This window comes from Rhyacophila brunnea, unplaced genomic scaffold (assembly GCF_057557595.1).
Source record: "Rhyacophila brunnea isolate RB1 unplaced genomic scaffold, BYU_Rbru_1.0 scaffold_135, whole genome shotgun sequence".
NCBI classification, from domain to species: Eukaryota; Metazoa; Arthropoda; class Insecta; order Trichoptera; family Rhyacophilidae; genus Rhyacophila; species Rhyacophila brunnea.
In genome coordinates, this window is record NW_028232791.1 from 368,938 (window position 1) to 392,002 (window position 23,065).

Sequence of the window (23,065 nt, forward strand, 5' to 3'; positions counted from 1 at the left end):
TCTAAGCCACAGTTATATTAATTGATTACTTATATATTAACAATATTTGATGCATTGAAATATGTACATCTTTAATAAATAATAAGAGTAAAAAAACTGGTGAAAAAATCTACATAAATAAAAGATTGAAACTGCTTCAGCACAAATTAATTTAAGTAATAGTGTAGATTAACCTTGGTAAAATACACAAACACACAACATGGTTCTATTAACAACATAAACAATCTATAAGAATTACAGCTCTTATGAAGACCAATCAATGCAAGAGGTTCAAGGCTCTATCTCAAAACTTTCTTACGATCGTAGATATTTGGTTAGAAACATTTTCAAAAACAACATACTGATTTTAAAATGAGATATATGGATTTCCTAGCGTAAATCCCCACAATTTTTGTTATAAAGAACAATGCCGGAAAATGAAGAAAAGTGTGAAAATTTAAAGAAATATAAACAAATATACGGAAAAAAATAGACGGGAACATAATTTTTAAGCCTTAAAAACGTGCATAATCCTGGAATAAAGTAAATAAATATTCTACTAAAGATTAGTAGAGATAATGAGAAAGAAAATAATGGAATTTTTAAGAAGGATATAAATAATTTACTGTGTGGTAAAACTGAATTATTAGATTGTTTAAGCCTTGCAGTTAGTGCTCATATTACCATGAACCCCGAAAAGCATGTTCGATATGGCAATATACTGCTACAGTTTCTATTCGCTGTTCAGAATTAATAGCAAAACAATGATTTATATACAAAATACAGCAAAAATATGCAGAAAAGAATAAAAAATACAAAACAGAAAAAATTCTTGATTTAACTCATGAGACTACATAAAAAGAAAATTGGTTATAAAAATTGTGACTAAAGTAATAAATTAAATAGCGAATTACTATAATATTATGAAGCAAATAGAGCATTATGCCAAAAAAAATCAAAAAATAAATATACCGATCGAAGTCAATATGAAAAATTTCTAAATACCTAAAGGAGACAATAAAACCTGTAATTAAACCTAATGAAAAATTTTAACTGAGTTTTGGTTAAAAATTCGGACAAAAAAAACGTAAAAACATGCAACTTCGAGAAATACCTTCGCATTTACGCTCAAGTGCATATCGACGTTGCCAGATTTTTTCCGAGACCAAATTACACTATATGTTTAAATTTCTATCAAACTGTTAATCTGCTCGATGTGATGAAAAATAATTTTTTTTTTAAATTATAATTATTGGTCTTCCTACGTATTATAAGAGATAATATTTGAGATTTCTGGAAAATAAAGTTTAAAAGATATTTTTTATTAAGTCATGACATGCTTGATACCATTATCAAAAATTATCTTGATTGATCGTAATTCAGACGCGTAAAATATATTCCAAAACAAAATATACTAAAAATCGAGGCTTTAAAAATTTCAATCTAAAAGCGAAGTGGAAAATATAAAATTACTATCTTTAAGTCAGCATATAATAGTCTGAAGAGCACAAAAAGCAATAAACGAACGATGATTAACGTTGCTATTGACACTGAATACAATGACAAATATTTTGTTACATGATTTGATCTTATATGAGCAATCTACTCAACTGATCATAAATACATACTCATCTAATTAATAGACTGATACATTTCTGTATGAATGATAGAATTTGTATCTACACTCATAGATAGCAGATTTTTAATTACTAAAATGAACATGATTGAGCTCACATAGAAAATATAAATTATAAATCTGGCTGGTCCAAGTTTATTAAAATGACAATTTTTGGGCTGTGTATAAGAATCGATATGTCGAATATTAAACTTAATATTCCCAGCAGTGTATTTCAAAGTAAAAAACATACTCTCAGCATTTATAATCTCTTTTTATACGACGAATTTAAGAACATGTAATATTAAATCAACGCCTGGAATGAAAGACACAAGAAGCAGCACAGTTATTGAATGTATGTTAATATTAAAAAAAAACAGAAAACAGTAAAAGGTACTGCAACAGAGTAAAGCAAATTTTCTTCACCGGTAAAGACAGATACAAGCACTTTAAAATCTAATGAAATGCAACTTAGTACGAAACCCGAAACTTTTGAATAAGTAACAAAAGAAATATTAAAAATGGTTGAAATCGATGTGTAACAAAAATAAACTTTAAAAACGATATCAAGTCTATGCATGAACATTTAATATCGCCAATCTATTGTCATATTGATCACTATAGTTTAACCAGGCGATCATAAAAAGTTAGACAAAACATAAGTTTTATAACAAAAAAAACATCATACACCAACAAATATCACTTAAAGGTATATTTTATTTGAAAAGAAATAGACTTAGATGTGAATATAAAAACATTAAGTTATAATTAGATAAAATACAGCCGCAGATGAAAATTTATTATCACAGATTTGATTAAAATCACTTATATAAGCTGCCATGTTAAAAATGTAGACTATAAATCTACATAATTGAAATCTATCGAATAATATAACTGGCCCCGAAGGAACTTATAAGCTACCCTTTACTGGCTCTAAAAACAAAGAAATAATACGTGAAAAATTAAATTAAAAACAAAGTTAAAAACCTTCTAAATGTAATAAAATACAGGCTGTATATTGTATTTTCCCATTAAGCTATAAAATGTAAAAAAGAACCGTAAATAGAAGCCTGTATTTGCTTTTTACAGAAATATAATATATTTTTTGGGGATAAATTATAATGCACACACCCTAAAGAATAAGTAAAACTTTTGATTACAAAGCGGACAATCTAAAAAATACTAGAAGAAGAATGTACAATAATGCATAACGAGATAGCAAGAGGCCTTTAATTCATGCTAGCAAGAAAATAGGTAACAATAAAAAAAATCAATCGATTCCGCAGACACCTACAAAAAAAGAGATTTCCAAAAATCAATAGGCAGAGATAAAAAATCATGAAATCAATATAAACATAAAACTTCACAGTGAAGAACCCGATTTATTTGTATATGGCGTTAATAAATAAAGCGTTCTCATAAAGAATTATCCTTTGGTCTGTCTTGATAATAAAAACATTCATAAAATAGAGAAAATCAAGAAAATATAATTAGCTAGCATCTATATCATTATTAATCTATTCGTGCAATACAAATATCTTATTATACGCCGTGACATAGAATGGAGTTATAAACAATATTTTACAAAAAAACATGAATCAGATACAAACTATGCTATGGATTCAGACTATGTTTCTTAGGGGTGCGCTTAACATATAGGTTTTAAAAAGAGAAGAGGCATCGAAGGGATGCAAGTGAAGAGAATATAGTGAGGTTTAGATATCTATATAAACGGAAATCAAATATTTTTTGTTTGAAGTTAAAAATAAATGTAAATCTTAAAATTAACCTAAATAATAACAAAATATATTGATAATACCGAACGGGCTACCCCATATAGAAACAAACCCAATATATAAAAATAGCTATGATTATTTGCACTTAATTATATAATGTCTTTTTAGTGCCACAAATAACTCTATATTTGCAACCAAAAACCTTTTTATACTTTTAGTCTTTATAAAAGTGTTTACTGTATCCCTTGCGTCTAGGCGAAATAATTACCAGTTTAATACTTTATTAATGGTCACGCTTGTGGCGAATTCGATCAATATATCTTTCAATTTTTAAAACTTATATCTAATATTTACACCGTTCAACTGTCGTCAGTCTACTAAAACAAACCAATAAGAGCAACTTTATTAATTCCATGTAAGATAAGTTTATATTGTATAAACATACTGTGTGAAATTTGTTTATTTTAAAGTCTTATAGTATTTAAATATAAATATTACAGATTTCTATTTCTATTTCATATATAGTAGTTTATTTTTATTTTGTACCATGTAAAAATACTCGTTGTTTTTAGATTTTCATTTTGTAATAAGATTAATCATTATCTAATAACATCTTCATCTTGATATATAACATAAAATTCATTTTATTTATTTTTAATAGTTGTCATTGTAGATTTTATTAATCTTTATATTAATCTAATGATAAAAACCAGCTATACTTCATGAGATAAGATGGTGTTTTTATTATAATATAAGATATTTCTAGGAAAACCCAAACGAAAATATTACTAAGCTATATAAATAATAGCATTGGGGAAACCATAGAATAAATAAATATTGAAAAGAAATTTGCATTGCAAAACGATGTAAAATCTATAAATCAAAAAATTTTTAGCCTCATCTGTTATAAAATATATCAATCATAGATATTTAAAAAAAATATATACTAAAAATCGATTTTATTCATAAATAAATGAATTCAATAAAAAAAATTGTTTGTGCCTTAATGATCGCACAGGTAAAAAAATATAGTGCAAGTTAAATACAACATAGCTAGTTTTTTTATTTCTTTTTATGAAATAACTTGGGTATTTTTATTTGAAATGCTCTTCCAGCATAATCTAGTTATTTTCCCATTAAGACATCCTATATACACCCTTGGATATATTCTCTTCACTTGCATCTTATATGATACATCACTTCTTATAAAGATTTTTTTGGTCAAGTATTTCCCTCGTTCTTTAGTTTGAGCTTTGCCTCGATTTAGTTTATGATTTCAAGTTGTTTTGAGCGGAAAAAATATATATTTATGATATTTAAACGCAAAATACCAAACAAATTATAAATTTCTGTATAAACCATAATAAATGTAAAATAATGGGACATAAAGTTTTTATTATAATGTTCGAGGAATAAATATATATTTATGTTACTAATATTATGAAAAACATTCAGTTTTTATATCGATGTTAATCTCCATTTTATTAAGATAATGTTCTTTATCTGTAATTTTTTTGAATAACTTTTGACACTGAATTAAACTTATAATCTTGAAATATTTAGATAAAATAAGAAAATAATATTATTAAACAGGGCTATCAATCGAAGATCTTATAAAACTGAATGTATATTTACACTAAACTATTAGCGAAAAAAATTAAATACAAATAATAAATTATTGGAATCAAATAGAATCGATGCAAAACAGAATTTTTTGCATAACGCGCATGAATTAAATTTCAGGCTATTAAATGTGGGGTTTTTTTTGGTGTGTGATAGTGTATTTATGAAAAACCTTAACAAAAAAATCCCAGGATCAAATTTCGCATAGAATTAAATAATTTTTTTCGTATATTTTACAAATATAAACGTGTTTAAAATACTTTTGATTCCTAAATATAAAGAGAAACAGCCCAAGAATGTAAATATAAATTGCTTTGATTCAATACAGATATGATTGAATTTACTGTTTTTTAGAAGAAATACAACTTTAAAAGCACTGAAATTTTTTATTACATATATTTTACGTCGATAATATGAAAGCTGTGACTTTTCTGTATTCGAAAAATAACAATTTTTGTTAAATATTTTTAGTCTATATTTTAATTCAAGCATTTTTTATTTTTATACTATAAAATAATATTAACAGTATATATGAAAAGCTACAATAATAAAATATGATATATAAGGTTTAATTTAAATAAATCAAATAAATTTATATTTTTTATATTTTTTATATTCTTTTAATTATGTCATAAACCTATTTACTTTATATTTTATCACAAAAGTAAAATAATTTCTTGTTGAAAAAATATCTTTTGACCATACAAAATATTTTTTAAATGTTAATTCACCCTTTTAATTTTTTTCCATGACTTAAATTATAATATAAGCCTTTAATTTTTTTATTGCCATGTATCTTTATTAGTGTGTGTATTCACTTCCCTGGAATATTTTAACTGAGATGTCATGTGCAATACAAGGAACTTGCATGTGATAAATAAAACTTTAGAATTTGTTTATATGTCGCATATTTACAAATCTAAATATTGTTTTTCTTAATGATTATATGCATGAAACTTTTATGTATATTATAGTATGTCTAGATAATAAAAACATTAAAGTGATCTTATGATATTTTTTAGTTGCTTTATTCAAAGCTGATTGCGGAAATAGAAAAATAAAATACTTAAAAGATACAATTTCTAGAATGTCAAATATAAACCTAAGAGGACTACTAGAGATGTATGTTTTACTATAGTGAACAAAAAAATGTTGCCCAAAAAGACCATATATGCCGTAATAATACCTATTTTTTATGAATTAAAAAAAATATTACGAACTTCGCCAGAAAAACTTATCCAAATAGCAAATTTATATAGACATATACACTCATTGCAATATAGTAACTCAAACCCAACCAGAAAAGAACATCATAAATATCGAAAACTCGTTTCTTCTATACGAAGTAATTAAGATACTCTTTGAAGACTTTTAAGCGCTATATTCTATATGTATTTCTAATTTTACACCACTTCACCACCTTCCATCGTGTTTGTATGAACGTTATTATTGGTTTGTTTAAAGTTTTTATTATGATTTGCAAACTTATATTTGATTTTAAGCTCACTAGTAACGGTTTGATTCTATATTAAATCATTCGAGTATATGATAAATCCTTAGTAAAGGTTTTTATCGATTTTATACAGTAATCGAATTTATCATGGCTTCGTCATAAGCAAAAAGGTTTTTTTTAGAAGTTCTTTCATACTTTAAATAAACTACGCATCTTCTATTCCATTACCCTGTTGTATTTAACTTTCCAAGTTATTTCTCCAAATTCTTATGGTCAACTTGCATAATTTATATTTTTTCTCGGGCTTTGGTCTCAGAACAAATACTTCTAAGAACTCTTCACCATTTGCTGGCGATTCATTTAGAAACACCTGCCCCATAAACTATACTGATTATCGGTGTCTTCAATAGAAAGAGAAAAAAAATAGCTATAGGCTTGTTAGTTTTAATATTAAAAAAAATATTGTATGAAGAAATTAATCTTAGTCTATATTTATGATAAAACACCTATATGAGATCAGAAGTACATTAATCTTAGCCATTCTCCGATTAAATTGTGAAAGCAAGTTCTTTTAAATTTATCAAATAAATTATCAATTTTATTTTTTTTGGAAATTAGATTCACTTATTCAGATAATTTGATTAATTTTGGGGTTTATAAAAGCCAAAAAGAATACATTATAAATGAGACGGAAAGAAAGGCCCGGATAAAATAAACATAAAAATAATAAATTTTACTACAGTGGTTAAATTTTAATGCATTTTATGTATATGAAATTTGGGAGCCTAATGAAATTTAACCCAACTAAATTTTTTTTTCATTTAAAGTGGTTTTAAATATTTCATGTATATTTTAATCATGCTTTAAAAACGGTAAGGATAGATATGATGGTTATAATACATTCCAGGCTAATTTTAATATAGTTATGATATTAACTATTCCTGGAAATTAAACAAATGACAAATATGCAAAAATCATTTACAAACTACGATAAAATAATAATTAATAAAGCGATCGAAAACTCAAAAGAATTTTAACGTGTATATATATAATTTAATGGGTGGTTATAATCGAAATATAAATCGAGAACCATTTCTGTTATCAATATAAACTTAAACTTACCAAAATGCGCAATCACAAAGTTACATGTATTTAATATTAAAAAACTTCAAGGCTTTATGCGTATAGCCAGATTTTTTAACAAATAGTTTATAAAAGCTAAAAAAATGGATATGAAATAAAACAAAATTTTAAAAATAAGTGCAATGGGTAATAATTATTTTAATGAGCCACTTTCAAAAAAAATAGTCTGAAAATTTATAATAATAGATCCATAAATTACAATATGCAGTTCATAACGCTAAATATATTTTAAAAGTTATAATGGTGAGATGCATAATCAAATAGACAAAGGGCTTTAATAAATTTTATCATGATTTTTTTTTATATAATTATACAAATATAAATTCAAAGGAATTATGTAAAAATCTAGCTGTGAATATTTTTACTAATTATATTTTGTTGTTTAAAAAATTTTAAATTTTCCGTGATTTATGAAAACATAGCCATTTTGATTAATAAAATTTTATTGTACGTTCACGTCAAAAAAAACAAATTTGCTGCAAGTAACTTCAACATGTTACCTAATTAGACTAATTTTTGCGCAGAATATTACTACTGGAAAGTATCAAAAACGATTTATTAATTTTGATTGTACTATTCACAATTTAGTTTCCACATAGATTCGCTTTTACTTTTTTTGCATCTGCTAATCAAAAAACCGGCCTCATAAATTTAACGTTTTTTTATTTTCAACTTTAAAAATATAAATCATAATATTATAATGTATGTTTATTTTTATCTTAATTGTAAAAAAATTAATGATGCATAGTATTTATTGATCTATATTATTTTTGATGAACCGTTATTTTTAATATTTCTTGCATGCGCAACCGATTATGCATACTTGAAAAAAATTGTACTTGTCAAAATATAAATGATCAATAAGAACAGTGATTCTGATGCGTAATTACCTTTTTAATTCATTTATAAAACATTTTTTTAGATCCATATAAAAAGAGAAGCGCATGAGCCCAGTAAATTTTACTAGAAAGGCATTATATATAGAAGAAAATTATTTTCTTTCACTATCCTATTTTTCCACCCATAAAACTTTCAAAAACAACCGCTTTGGTATATTATTATGTCAATGTAAAATTAGTTTTTATATTTAAATTGAAATACATTAGCCCCACCAATTTACTTTAGGGACTTACAAAATTAGATATAAATATACTCTTATTTACTTCTAGTTGAATTATATGGATTTACATAAAAATATACGAAAATAAAATTAATATCTATAGATATGAATCATCATCGAACGACATAAATATCTACAAAAATATTTTTAACCCTATTAAAACACTTGTTTTTATGTGTGAAAGCATAAATCAAAGTTAATTAAAAAACAGACTATATCAAGCGATTTATACGTAGTTTAAAATGTCAAACATTCCGATCAATCAAATGACCAAGAATCTTTGTTTAAAAAAAATTTACTATATACTTTAGATTTTCAATAAAAAAGCTAACCAGGATGTATCATGTTATTGTTAGATAGTACACAGTTAATATCAGATTTTTTTCATATAAGATTATGTGAGTTTTTGAAGTTGTGGCAAAAATTAAAGTTATAGGATCATTAATTATATTGGTTAAACATTTAGAATTTATATTCATTTATATAAAATTAGATTGGTTGAATCAATAAAAAAAATACGTATTTTGTACTTATAAATAATCAGTAACTCGTTTTTCATTTGTCTCATGTTTTTTGGTTCATATTTCCCACTTACTATTTAAAGACAAAACAATTATATCTGAAATTCGAAGAACGTCAATATGTTTCCATTTGTTTTAGATCCGTTGTCTTATTAATAAATGTGATAAAATTGACTTTATTTTTATATAGGAAACCTTTCATGTCAATTTAATTATGAGATATTTAACATAAAGACAATTATGTATATAAATAATGTTATTTTGTTTATAGGTTATGATTTTTCTTTTTTATATTCCATCTACTGCGACGTAAACAGCACATGGGAAATATTGAACAACTATTTATGCATATTTTGACACGTCTTCTAATATATCTTTATCGACTGCTCTTCTGTTATCAAATTATATGATCTCAAGTATCTTGCAAAGGGTAGAACTTGCAGTATAGTACTCTTTTGGTCATTATTGTAAGCAACTTACAATAATCTTTAAAAAAATTTGTAGCCAACTCATCCCAAGTAATTACATATGGCATTATTTTGTTAAGCATTTGCATATGAAGTCAAGTTAATTTGCCAATATGTAATACTTTCTATATTTCTGATTCACAACTTCCGTTAAGTTGTCAAGGCTTGTTATATCTATTCCAATCAACATATAAACATTTTCTTCCATATCTTATAGATAAAATATTAGGTCTATTTTGTTTTATTGTATATTTAAAAGAATTATGTTATCACCCTTTTTTCCAATACTATTTTTGGCATATCATCTCTTGTATTGAGTGAGTTCTAATACTTTGCGTTTTTTCGAAGTACTAGCGTCTTAACAATAAATAGAAAACATCTCATAATTTCATTCTGACTTCGCGTATAATCATGGCTCAACATTATTTTGCATTTTATTGCTAGATGGTCGATTGTTCCCGTGACCTCTTTACAATGTAGGAACTACATCATGAACCTAAGAATATATTTCATTCTTTAATAAAACAGAATTAACCTTTTAAACTTAATTTTTTATTTCTTTCTTTAGACGATTTTGAAGATTGAAATACATCGATGCTATAATTATTTTTTGCCTCAAAAGGTTTTTGATGTAATGATTTTAGTTTATTTTACACGAATTAATTTCTTGTTGCTTTTTATTTAGTGTCGCTTAGCCGATGATATCGATATATTATATATTTTTGAGATAGTCTTCAATTAGTGAGAGATGTGCTTTTTCATCTTTTTCGATTTTAAATATAACGGCCTTTCTTCGCGTATTGTTTTTACATTTTAAAGCAGTTTTTTTATGCCGAAAGATTATAACAGCTGTTTTAAATTGATTACAAACCAAAACAGTAATTAATTTCTCTTTATAAATAATCTTCATTTTTTCATAGGGTTGTAAGTGAGTATTAAATTCGTTTAAAAATCCCTTATCGTACCATCGAGTTTGATTTATTCTTCCGGTTCTAATTTAAATACACGTATATGGTAATTTTAGTGTGATTTTGTATGTTCATTAAAGACTTTGATCATATTTCTTGCATTTAGTTTAGTCATAGATGAATTTATTATTCTTTTATAATTTATTCAAGAATAAAACTATGGGTTTATAGTTTTTCATCCAATTTTCTATTCTTAATAAACCCAAGATATTTATAAGGGCCGGACCTTAAATAAATGTTGCTATATCTAGCATATTTCATATTATATAGCTGAATTACTTTTGTTGATTTCAAAGCCTACAGCATAAAAAGATTTTTTTCATCATCATGGGCTTAAGTTTATCTAAAATCTTTGGACTTAGTCTAAGATAATCGAATAACATGCGATAATTAAATGTACATGTGTAAATTTTTTTATACGCTTACCCCGGGGAAGCATATATTCAATCTTCTGCAAAGTGAATTCAAAAATAAATAAATTACTAATAATATATACTGTGAACTTGTTTTATTGCCTAAGCATTTTTTGAATGATTTTTTAGCCATTTATCTTTATGAGACACTCCTTTTATCTGTTAACTTCTTGATAAAAAAACGTTGTCGTCAGTTAAGTTGGTGTAATTTATAAATTCATGCTAGAAAAGATTTTATAATGAGCCATATGTTTTTTTTACATAAATAGTAGTTTTACATATGATTTCCAAAATTTTTATCCCGAAATATTCATAAGAGCCTTTTCTTTTGTTTTTGTAGACTCGTTATTTTTTTTCTAATTGATTTACTGTAATTGATGCACATGTCTTCATCTAAAATCATATGTTTTTTTTATTTAACGTGTATAAATTAGACGTACCTGTGTTTAATTAAATATTATCCCCATTTTGACATTTTTCTCGGTATAAATTATGTTTTTACCAGAATAGAACCATTTATCCTTGTTTTTCCAACAAAAATTTTCCCAATAATATTTGATACATAAATTGCATGAGGGAAGTCAGCTCTGTATAAAAAAATTGAACATTTCATATGATTCATTCGCCTTAAAATTTGGCAATGATCTAACACGTCATCGAGTTCAAAATCTGTTATTAACCCTGTTTTTGGGTCGATGCAAATGAACAAATATATTCATTAAAATCCTTTTTATCGTAATTTCTTTACGATTCTCCACATGTTTCATCTGAAATTTAATGATTTATTTATGCGATGCGTCAAATCTATAGTTTTTGTTTTCATTCAAAGATTGATAGAAAAGTTCCATATTAAGCTCATATCAATGGTTTTTTTTGTAAGATAACCAATTTTTTGTACATTCTATTTTTTTCTTAGTTCAAATTTTATATGATTACTCGTTTGATATCGTTTTTAAATACTCATGTTCCTTGATCGCATCGATTTTCTAAATCTCTTTACTTATTATTTTTTAACTTACTACCGTCATTTTAATAAATCTAGTCCATCTATTGTTCTTTCTAGTGTTTATTTTTTCGATTTTGGAAATATATTTGATTCCTTTCTTAGGTTTTGTTTAGGGAGTTTATAAGCCTCTAAAAACGCCGTATCATGATCATATTCGTATAGTTTTGGGTGAATTTGATTGTTCCCATCATAAAATTCTTAGATTTAAGATAATTCAAATAAACTTTGTCCATAGAATCTTCGATTTCTTTAGAATTATGCTTTGTTGCTATTTTTAAGCTTGCATATATTTTACTAAATTCCTTTCTAGATAATTCCACCTTTTATAATATTCAATTCCAAAATAAAGGGCACTTCTAATTTGTTTCTTTCGATATTTTCAGAATAAAATTGTTTTACAACCACTTTCACCCATTTTTTTACTAATGACATTCCCATTTATTTTTTTCTGTTCGATCAATGACAATCTAAATCGGAATCAAATGTGTTTTATCTCGTTATTTCTTATGTTCGACGTGTGAAATACGTTGGAAGCGTTTTAGAATTTCTGCATATACATCTTAAACATATTCCTTCAGATAAGAGTCTGTTGATATAAATATCGACCTAAGGTAAATATATGTTGATATTTATAAGTATTTTGTGTATATTCCGTTGTTACTGCTCTTTTTGTTCGGTTACTGCCGCTGGTTTGTATTTTTTGTCTTTATAGAGCTTTTTTTCTAATTTTTTTTATTGTATTCATGTTTATGTACTAAGATTAGGTTACTCATGTTTATTAATATTTATTAAGTTATTTTATATAGTTGATTGTAGCGCGTTTTTATGTAATCAAAGCATCATATGTATTCAATATCATTTCCTAGACCATATAGAGGAAATATGTTACTTTATTAATACTCAAGCTCTTTTATTGTGTATCTAATTTTAGAGAGCGAATTAACGAATTTATACCTTTATATAATATACTTCACACCATACGAACTTTTATAGATGAAAATTATGTTGGAACGGGTTTTTTTTCAATACGATTCACAAGCTAATTATTTTATTAGTTTTTAAACTCATTGATGAAAAAAATGAAAAAATTTAGAACATCAATCTCCGTTTCTATATATTGTATTGCATAAAATAAAACATTGTCTTTAAATTTGCAATCATTTGGGAAACCTAACACAAGGATATACGCTTTGAATTTTTTTAAATTATTTTTTCAGTAGGTTTTCTATAGATTCATGGAAATATTTTAGATAAAATTTAGGTATGAATTTGGCCATAATGCATAACGCACGTTAGGGGTTCTCTTAGATACTTTATGTCGGCGGTATGTTTGCGTTATTCAAGGTTTCAAACACAAATAAAATATATTGACATCTTATTTTATATGGTAAATGGATCTTCTTTTATTTTTATTATCCCTAGCTCGCACATTTATTATAATATCTTATATTTAATTTTTTTATATTCTCTTCAATAAAAATAATAAATGTTTATAAAAGAAAACTACAAAAATAAAACAATAAAACCAGTCATTTTTTAGTTAATAACTTTTTAATAATATATACATACATGTTTTAATTGATATGAATTTGTTCTAAACTTTAAAATATGCTATGATATCAGAACAGCTACACTTAACTTTAATATATTAAGAAAATTATAATTAATTAAAGCATACATATATCTATGATCATTAAAATTTTAGGGTATATTATTTCTGAAAATTTAAATCAAAGAATATTAAACGGTTCGATTTCTAAATTATATAGCTTTGAAATATTATTAGAATAATTTAAATTTCTATGTTGAAATAATACGGATTTGTTACTTGATTATTTATAAACCTAGACTATTTACTTTAAGTTCCAACGCAAAAAAATTTCAAATTGTTATGATATTCTCAATAAGCAATAACGACATAGTAATAAGTCTAAGTTTATAATACTTATGTAGCAGAAACGAATAAATTTCTTATGATATTATTTTCAATATTTTTATGTTTTTATGTTTTAATATTTTAATATTTTAATAATATATACATAAATAATATAAGCATTTTCTTCTGAACGCTACTTGATATTTATAAACGTTTTTTATTACCTATTTTAATCATTATTGTGTTTGTTTGTATTTAATCTTTCTATTTATGGTAAATTAGTCAAACTTGCAAAATAACATCCTTTACTGCAAATAATATATCTATTATCTATCTTCTATAACTATTATATACAACTAACGTATGGTGTTTATAAAAAAGGATTATTTATAAATTTTTAGGTTTTTTTACAGTCCCAGAGATATATTCTATATGTGCAAAAATTGAGTTCTAAGACGAAAGATAATACAAATTTATGCAAACAAACAAATAAATAGAGATTATTTCTCGCATAAATAGAATGAAAAATCCATACACTGAATTGGGATGTCAGATCGGAACTGACAAGCAGATGATTGATTTCATCTATAAATATAAAAGTGAGAAGTTACTTCCTCTCAAATCGATAAAGAATGCGATGATCCTTCACGATCTAAATGAGAACTATAGATTCTTTGAAAGCAAATGCAACAAAGATTTTTTAGATAACTTTGGTGATGAGGGCTTTTCCTTGGTAAAAAATCACCGGGAACTCTTTATTCTCTCTCGGATTCTCTCCGAGATGAATTTAGCAAACTTGGCAGTGTCAATACTATTATTGACATGTGTAATATTTTTTCTTCCCTTCGCTATTTATGCGAAAGTAGCTTTAGACACAGGAGCCTTATTATTTCTTTGTGGAGTAATTCTAATAATGGCGATGATAATAGTAAGCATTGCAACACTGCGAACCAGTGTATATTTTCTAAAAGCTGAAAAACTTTACTTTGTAGAACTTTTAGTTTCTGCGCTATTTGCCTCACAAGCCATAATAATGACACTTTTAGTGATCATTGGTACATTTTCTGTACCTTTCTCAATTTTAAGGTCATACATTGTACTTGGCCCTCTTCTCTTGCTTTTCGAATTCTTTTACACCTTCAAAGAATATGTAAAGCAAAGAATTAGAGAAAGCATATTTAGAAATGGAGAAAGTGTGGTTTCAATAGTAAGATTTAGTTTCTTAAGACTATAGGCATCTGTGGTTTTATATACACAAATAGAGCCAAGGTTAAAGATTTCTATTATTTATTGTTGCTTCGTCCTGGAGATTTTGGGCAACTATCCTAATATTAGCGGTATGTATAAGAAATACATCCTATTTCTTGTTCTATGCTACGTTGTTGGGTGTTTCTATTTTAATTCTATTATATATGACTTGTTTGGGAAGTTATTCCTAGCAGCTCCATATGCAACAGTCCTGTTTGTTTTATGGTTCGGTTTAAAGAAATGGTGGAAGCTCCTTCCAAAATATATCCCTCTCGATATGGATATGATGGAAATTAGATAAAGTATTTCAATAATAATTTACCTATCTTTATTCTTTCATACTTTCAATAAATCATAAACTAAAAATGCACATGTTTTTAAGATATAGCGAAATAAGATACTTTTTTATCAAAATAAATGATTCACATCTTAATCATTCGAATATATTTCATGAATAATCTATGAATCATTTTTCTACTAAGTAATTAAAAATTCAAACAAAAATTTCTATTAATTCTATGCACTGATAGATTATCATATAATTTTTTATTGAATTAATTTAATTTGATCAAAAGAAATTTGTTCAAGCAATGTTCGGATTGCTTAATAGAAGGGGTTGCTTTATATTTCTCTCAGTATAACATTTTTTCAATATTTCTCAATTCATTCACCTTTTAAGGCTTATCTATTTATGTAATTACCACAATCCTAATGTTTGTGTGGTCGATTCCGCTTCAGTTGGCATTCTCAAACTTCCAATATACATCGTATGGTATTTTGTGATATAACGAACCCATCTAATATAGTTTGCTACTATTGATGATCTACATTTTGAAATTCCTATTCAACTGCCAATGGATCAGATTTCAATATTTCTCATGTTGAACATAGTATGCACATTTATTCCAGTTATCCTAATACTATAGATGAGATAAACCTTTTCATTTTTTCATGCACAAAAAAATATGGTCGATCATATGATAATTTTATATCTAGTTTGTTATCCTCGGTTATATTTCTATTAGTTCTTGAACTTTATTGATTGATTCTGATGATTCTTGATCTTTTAAAGTTATTGTCAGAATAAATATCCACATCATTTTAAATTATTGTGTTTCCATCAGAAGTCGTGCCTCATGTTTTTTAAATCTACTTCATATGTTATTAACTACTTATATGCCTATACTCAGTTTTTTTTTTTCATTTAGGTTTTTGTGTAAAAAAACATATATATATTCAGCATAAAAAAAATTTAATTTTTTTTGTTATATGTACTATTTACAATTTTTTTAATTTCCACTTCATACATTAATGAGTTAATTTATAGACTGGAAACTATTCCATGTGGTTAATTACCTTTTATTTTGCATTTGTGACTTCTTTTTGTTACTGCTTGAATACTTCTATACACAGCTTTTTGCGGTTATCTTGGTCACATAGTCTCTTTTATTTTAATATATGTTTTTTTCCTAATAGATCTCAATTATAACTGTAATTGCTTGTTAATACTTTATCCGTTTTTGGTTTCTTATTCTAAAGAACTATCTATATGCTCAATATTATTTAACATTGTATAGTTCTTTTCATAAACATTGCCCTTGGATTATAATCTTCTATGTTCGCTGGCTAAAAATGATTATATTGCTCTATTTAGAAGTTTTTTATAGAGTTATTCATTTTTAGCGTGCCTTCTTGTTGGATTTAGAACACAAAATAGTAGTTTATAATATAAATTACATGATTTTTGCACTATTCAAATATGTTTGCACCGTTATGATCTGTTATAGCTAAATCAAATATTCTTTAAATGCTTTTCATTATAAATGTATTAGGAAAAACTGAATTTATTTCAATTAATTTTCTTCTTTGATTTTAAAGTACTTTTGACATTTTTTCTCATTGCTAAAAAGTTACTTATAAGCATAATCCACGTGAATTTGTTGCAAATTTTGATATTTTCATCAGAAATTCTATGCTATAAAATAAAATTAATATTTTTCCTTTCATTATTTTATTTTACGTGTATCTTGGCAAAAAAATAGGCTATCAATGATAGAAAAGGCTCGTTCTATAAGAAAATTCAAATAGTGGTACATTTGCTAAGAGGAATGAATGATTCGAAATTCTGTTCGATTAATCATGCATCAACAAATCCAATTCGTAGTAAAATAAAATCCTAGGCTTACCATTTCCTATAAGTTAATAAAAATTGGGGATCAATAGACAAATCCTTCGTAATCTTATCAATATACGAAAGCCTAGGTCAAATTAATTAATTCAAATCAATGTAATCTGTTAAAGTAAATGCAAAAAATATAAAACTTACAATATTAATGTAAAATTATAAAAATGCACTGTGAAATTGGGCATAATTTATAATTAATTACTCATGAGTTTTTTCTTAAAACATATCAATTAATATATAGCTATATTTCTCTTTCTTTTCGATCAAAAAAAATTAAATTATATAATTCTTCTTTACTTCCTTTTTTTATTTCTTAATCTTTTTTTGACGCTGTATGAACTGATGAATCCGAATAATAAAAAAATGCTCATGTAAATTCCTAAGATCTTATAAGTTGTTTGATTTAATAAAATAGCCATTCCATATATATTTATACATCAATGAACCCTCTCTAACCACACTCTTAAAGGCATTCATTGAAGTTGCCTTGATTCTATTCGGAACATCAAAGTATATACTTTAACAACTAATTCCCATGTGTCTAATATGGTCAAGCCCTTAGTCAGAATTGTTGGCCCGTAGATTGAAGTGACCTAACCTTGTAAATAAGCATTGTTTAATTTGATTGAATATTGCGCCTAGATTTCTCATCTTCTCCTCATTTTTATTGAAATGTTACGTTATTAGTTTAATAAATACACTTATATATTCGTTTTCGAGCCTTATATTCATACCAAAAACCACCCATATTGTTCTTTACGATCTGATTTCTAACCAAATAAATTAAAATTAAAAATACACAGATGTCAATTTAGAATTTACATAACCACGTATTTTTTTGATAGATATAAAAATGATTGTTTATAGCAAGTGATAATCATATAATATAATATAGTATAATACATCAAAACTATCTTTTTAGCGTAAATCTAAATTATAAACTCGGTCGCGTTTAAAAACCACCAACTTATATAAATGCAACAGTTTTTTTTTCGGAATTTTTTTTAAAATTTGACATTTCCAAGTCTGTTTATTCATTTGTATTACAACGGTTACCATTCTTATGAACTTATATGCTCACACTGAAAGAAATGTTTTGTTCACATCCATTAGATAGACATGATGAATAAAATAAATAATTTTCAGCATAAATATATGTAGTAAAAAATTATAGGCGCCGTAATTATTTTTTTGTGCGTTATTTGGTACTTTTTTTTAATGTACTTGACTTTTAGTTCTAAAGTTATTTTTGCCATGAGATTTTGTTATAATATGTACTGATTATAATATATCTGTCATCACTTCGGTACAAAATACATAAATATTATTTATAAAGGTTATGGGATCGATTTACCACATTAAAAACGTCCTTCAATAGAATGCAATATGTGGTTTCGTCTTAAGAAATAATCGCTTGGAATTTTCAGCCTTAAATAAAAGTTAAGAACTGAATTTTAAAGGAAATATTTGCATTTTAAAATTCCAACATTAAAGAATATATTCTGTATCCGAGCCAATAGCTTTTAAACCCGATTAATCATAGTTTAACCATAAGAAATGCCAAAAATAAGTTTTGTAATTTTTTTCTTAAATATTATGAACGAAATCTTCATTTAATAGCATAAGCTTTTTTTACCATAAGCTTTACCCAAGGGCTTGAATTTGATTACCACTATTCTAAATTCATGATTTTTTAGGATTTGTGCTGTATAATTAATCTTACACAATATAATTGATTTTTTGAACACTAAAATTACACTTATTATATTATTAGACCTGTGTATTTTTTTATTAACTGTACTAATCCTAGAATATTCAACAGTAATTTTATTTATTTTTTTCAAGCTGTGATTACTTTAGATGACGCCATCAAACAGGAAATTCTATGATGTTTTAAATATAACAATATTAGTATATTACTCTTACATCATATCTCCAAGAGTATCTTATTTAGGCTATTTCTAGAACCCTATGTTTATGTAATAGTCAAATCTACTATTTTTTTCCAGTCCTACTTAATATGCAAATATACTGGGAACTTTGTTCCATATATGTGCCTGCCCCAGTTAGTACATATAAATATTATCGTATGATTTTTGTGAAATAATTCATACATCTTATATAGTAACTATTATTAATTATTTTATGATTCGTCTATCATAAATCTAAGCTGTGCATTTTTTTAAGTATTTATACTGCCATATAAGCTTTCAATTATCAATAATCAAAATCTTTAGACTTGATTTATTTTAAAAATGCTGTTTACTTGTGAGTATTTAGCAGCCACCAAATTAAAAAATTTGTTCTATTTTAGTAATACGGCTTAAAAATTGTAAAATTTTTTCTTTGTAAACTTATATATTTCAAATAAAATACAAGATATTTCTATGCACAGCATGTTTCCAACCATAAATATGGTCGATTTAAAATAGAGTCATTAAGACGTTAATCATCTCAAAATTGAAAATTATCAATATTAGTGGAAATAAATTATTAGGGACAATTAAAATAAAGGTTTAATACGTAAATAAATCTAGAGCAACTAGCAACAGCCTCAAAATTTAAATAAAATGATTAATACTGGGATAAATAAAACACTATAGAACTCTTTCGGAATGGCATAATTTTATCCGAATTAACCCATGCGGCTATTTTTTTCAAACAATATAAGTCGATGAATTCTAGATCGATGTCAAATAAAACGAAATTCTTGCAGAAGCTGCTGTTAATTCAAAAGATTGCGATAATTTTAGAGTGATTCTGTTTCTGTTGTAAATAATACAGACAAAAATGAACATTGAATTTTATCAAGAAGTTGAATTTAAGAGGTTATTTATTTTAATGGAGAGACAAAAAAAATTGAAATTATTTTTTGAAATGTTTTGGAAGATTCACTTGCGTCAGATGTAAAATTATAAAAATATTTAAAAAAACTGAACAAAAATGCTGCGAAAATATAATATTTAATCAATAAATTAAATTGCTCATTCCTAATTCCTAAAAAAAAATTATAAGATATATAATAATGATTGTCTATCATTCATCATTTTATTGGTATAGGATATAAACATACACGTAACAAAAAATTTATATGAATGAAGTTTATTCCCATGTATAACATTCCACAAAATATAATAAAACTTCTGGTTATCATTTTTATTATGTGTCAATTACAATCGGGGAATATGAAATTACGCTGAAATATTCTTTTGAGTTCCTTACATTCTTAAGTGCAATGCAAAACTACTATTAACCCTTCAAGTACCATACCTAATATATTGATATATAAATATCATGTCAACTATAATTTGATCTTTATAAGTTTTATGCGTAAAAAGTCGCAGATCTTCCTTTGACGTGAAACGGCATAAAAAATATACCTTATTATACCTTTATGGCCAAATCGAAATGTTAATTTATCAAATAATTAGAGGGTTTATCACAAAGGCATTCCATTTACACTGTCTGAATTTGTTTCATTCTATCCCATAGATTTTTAATAAAGCATACATTCATTTACAGTTTTTTTACTATCAGATTAAAAATCTGTCAAAAGTCTCTTAATAATGTATACTTTTATTTGTTATGAGAGATTAGTTGATATTTTACATCAAATGACCAAAAAATGTGTTGCTTTATTGGGTAACCAAATTTATCTCAATTTTCGAAGTGCTATGTTTCTGTTTCAGATGGTATAATATATAAATAAATTCTAAATTCGATTTTGATTTATCTCCTTTTTCCTTATTGTAAACTCTAAGTTCCTCATAAGATACCTTTCATTTTTCAAGCATATTTAAAATATAATGTCGAAAAGCGAAATATCCACTCTCGCCGATATAAAAAAAACGATAAAGAGATAGTACGTTTATATATATTAATCAATAAAAGCTGTATAAATATTTCTCAATACGAATATCTAGAATAAGTAAATTTTTTGTGATTTATGCATCATAGATTCTTTGTGTAGGTACAAGAAGAAAATGGTGATAAATTACTTCACAATATGTTTTAGTTTTATCATAGTGTTTTTTAAATACTATTTGGTGCTAACTGGTAATACTAATTAAGAAATATCAGCGGCCTATGTTTACATATTATTAAATTTTTACTCATGGCTTTGACTGAAAACGCCTGTTAAATAAAAGAATCTAAGGAAAACATCATAACCAACCCATTATTATATATAGAAATCCTGATGAAACTTACAAATCTCAAAAGAAATTGTTATGGTATCGAGAAAATTTCCATTAACGGAGGTGTATGTTATGATTGTTATCTCTACGCCTTCAATTTTAAAAAAGACAAAGAAACAGGTCGTTTGGGTTTACTGTTTCTTAAACTAGGATATACTATTAACTAAAGAAAAATCTTAATCAGAAACAATACAATAAAAAATAAATATTTAAAGCTAATAAAACAATATATTGATGTATTTATATCCTAGATTTAACTATGGTTGTTTTGCATATTTTTTAATTGACATGCAATAGAGAATTGTGTTTTTTTTTGAAAAAACCACATAAAAAACTTTCGGCAATATGCTACATTGTATATTTTTAAGGTAGATGAGACTATACACAATGTCTGAGTCAAATCTTAACACCACAATACAATAATGCAGCTAAAATTACTATGCATCTTTTTATACGGTATGTACTTGTAAAAGAAAAATATGTGCTGATTTTCTTAAATAGACGCAGGAACTAGTTGCTTGGGGCAAAACAGGTTGTAATTAACATCTTTAAAATAAAAATAGATGTTTGAAATAATATGTGATCATATAAATAATATGTTAGCACACAGAAAAAATCATATATTTATTGAATTATTAATCTCCAAATTGTATGAAAACTATAAATATTGGTTCGTGTGCAACAAAAATAGCCATTAAAATCGCCGCATTGACTGTAGGTTTGTGTATAAAATATCCGTTTTGCATTATTTTTTATTTTTGAAATTTTGAGTAAATCGAAGAGTGTTTGTAAAATTATTTTGTTTTCGAGTATTTTATATAGAATTACCGAACGTCGTCAGTGAATTTATAACAATTTTATTTATATTTTATAAGCTCAACGTGTTTAATTAAGTAACTTTAATTTCACACTACAAACAATTGTCAAATATAAATCATTTTCTGTTATTGAAATTTTTAATGTAATAAAATTATATGGATCTTAAAGAAGCCACAAGAAGGCGGATAATTAGTTATAAATCATACGTAAAAAGCTATATAAGTGCCGATTTTTCTTCTTTTAATTGTGTCTTTTTATTACTATTTTGAATGTTTTTCATAATTTTTTAAATAAAATTCTGGTGTTATAAAATTATTCTTATAATTAGCAGTTTTTAGATTTTTAATATTTCATCAGAAAAGTATTTTTATTACTGCTCATAATTTACAAATTCGATTTAAATATTAGCATATTCTATTCGCGGAAATATGCGATAAGACCAATATATCACTTCATAATTATGAAACATCGTTATTGATATTTATTATTTTTTAATGTGCTAAATTTATGTATGGTCATACTCATAACATGTAAAAAAAGGCTTTTAATATTATAAAATCAATAAAAGGGTATGACGATTTTCTACTGAAAATAATTCAAAAGTTATAATTGATTCACAATTCAAAAAACCAACTTAAATCAAGAAATAAGTTACAAAAAAACAATATGGGATCATATTACGAAAAATTATATCGGG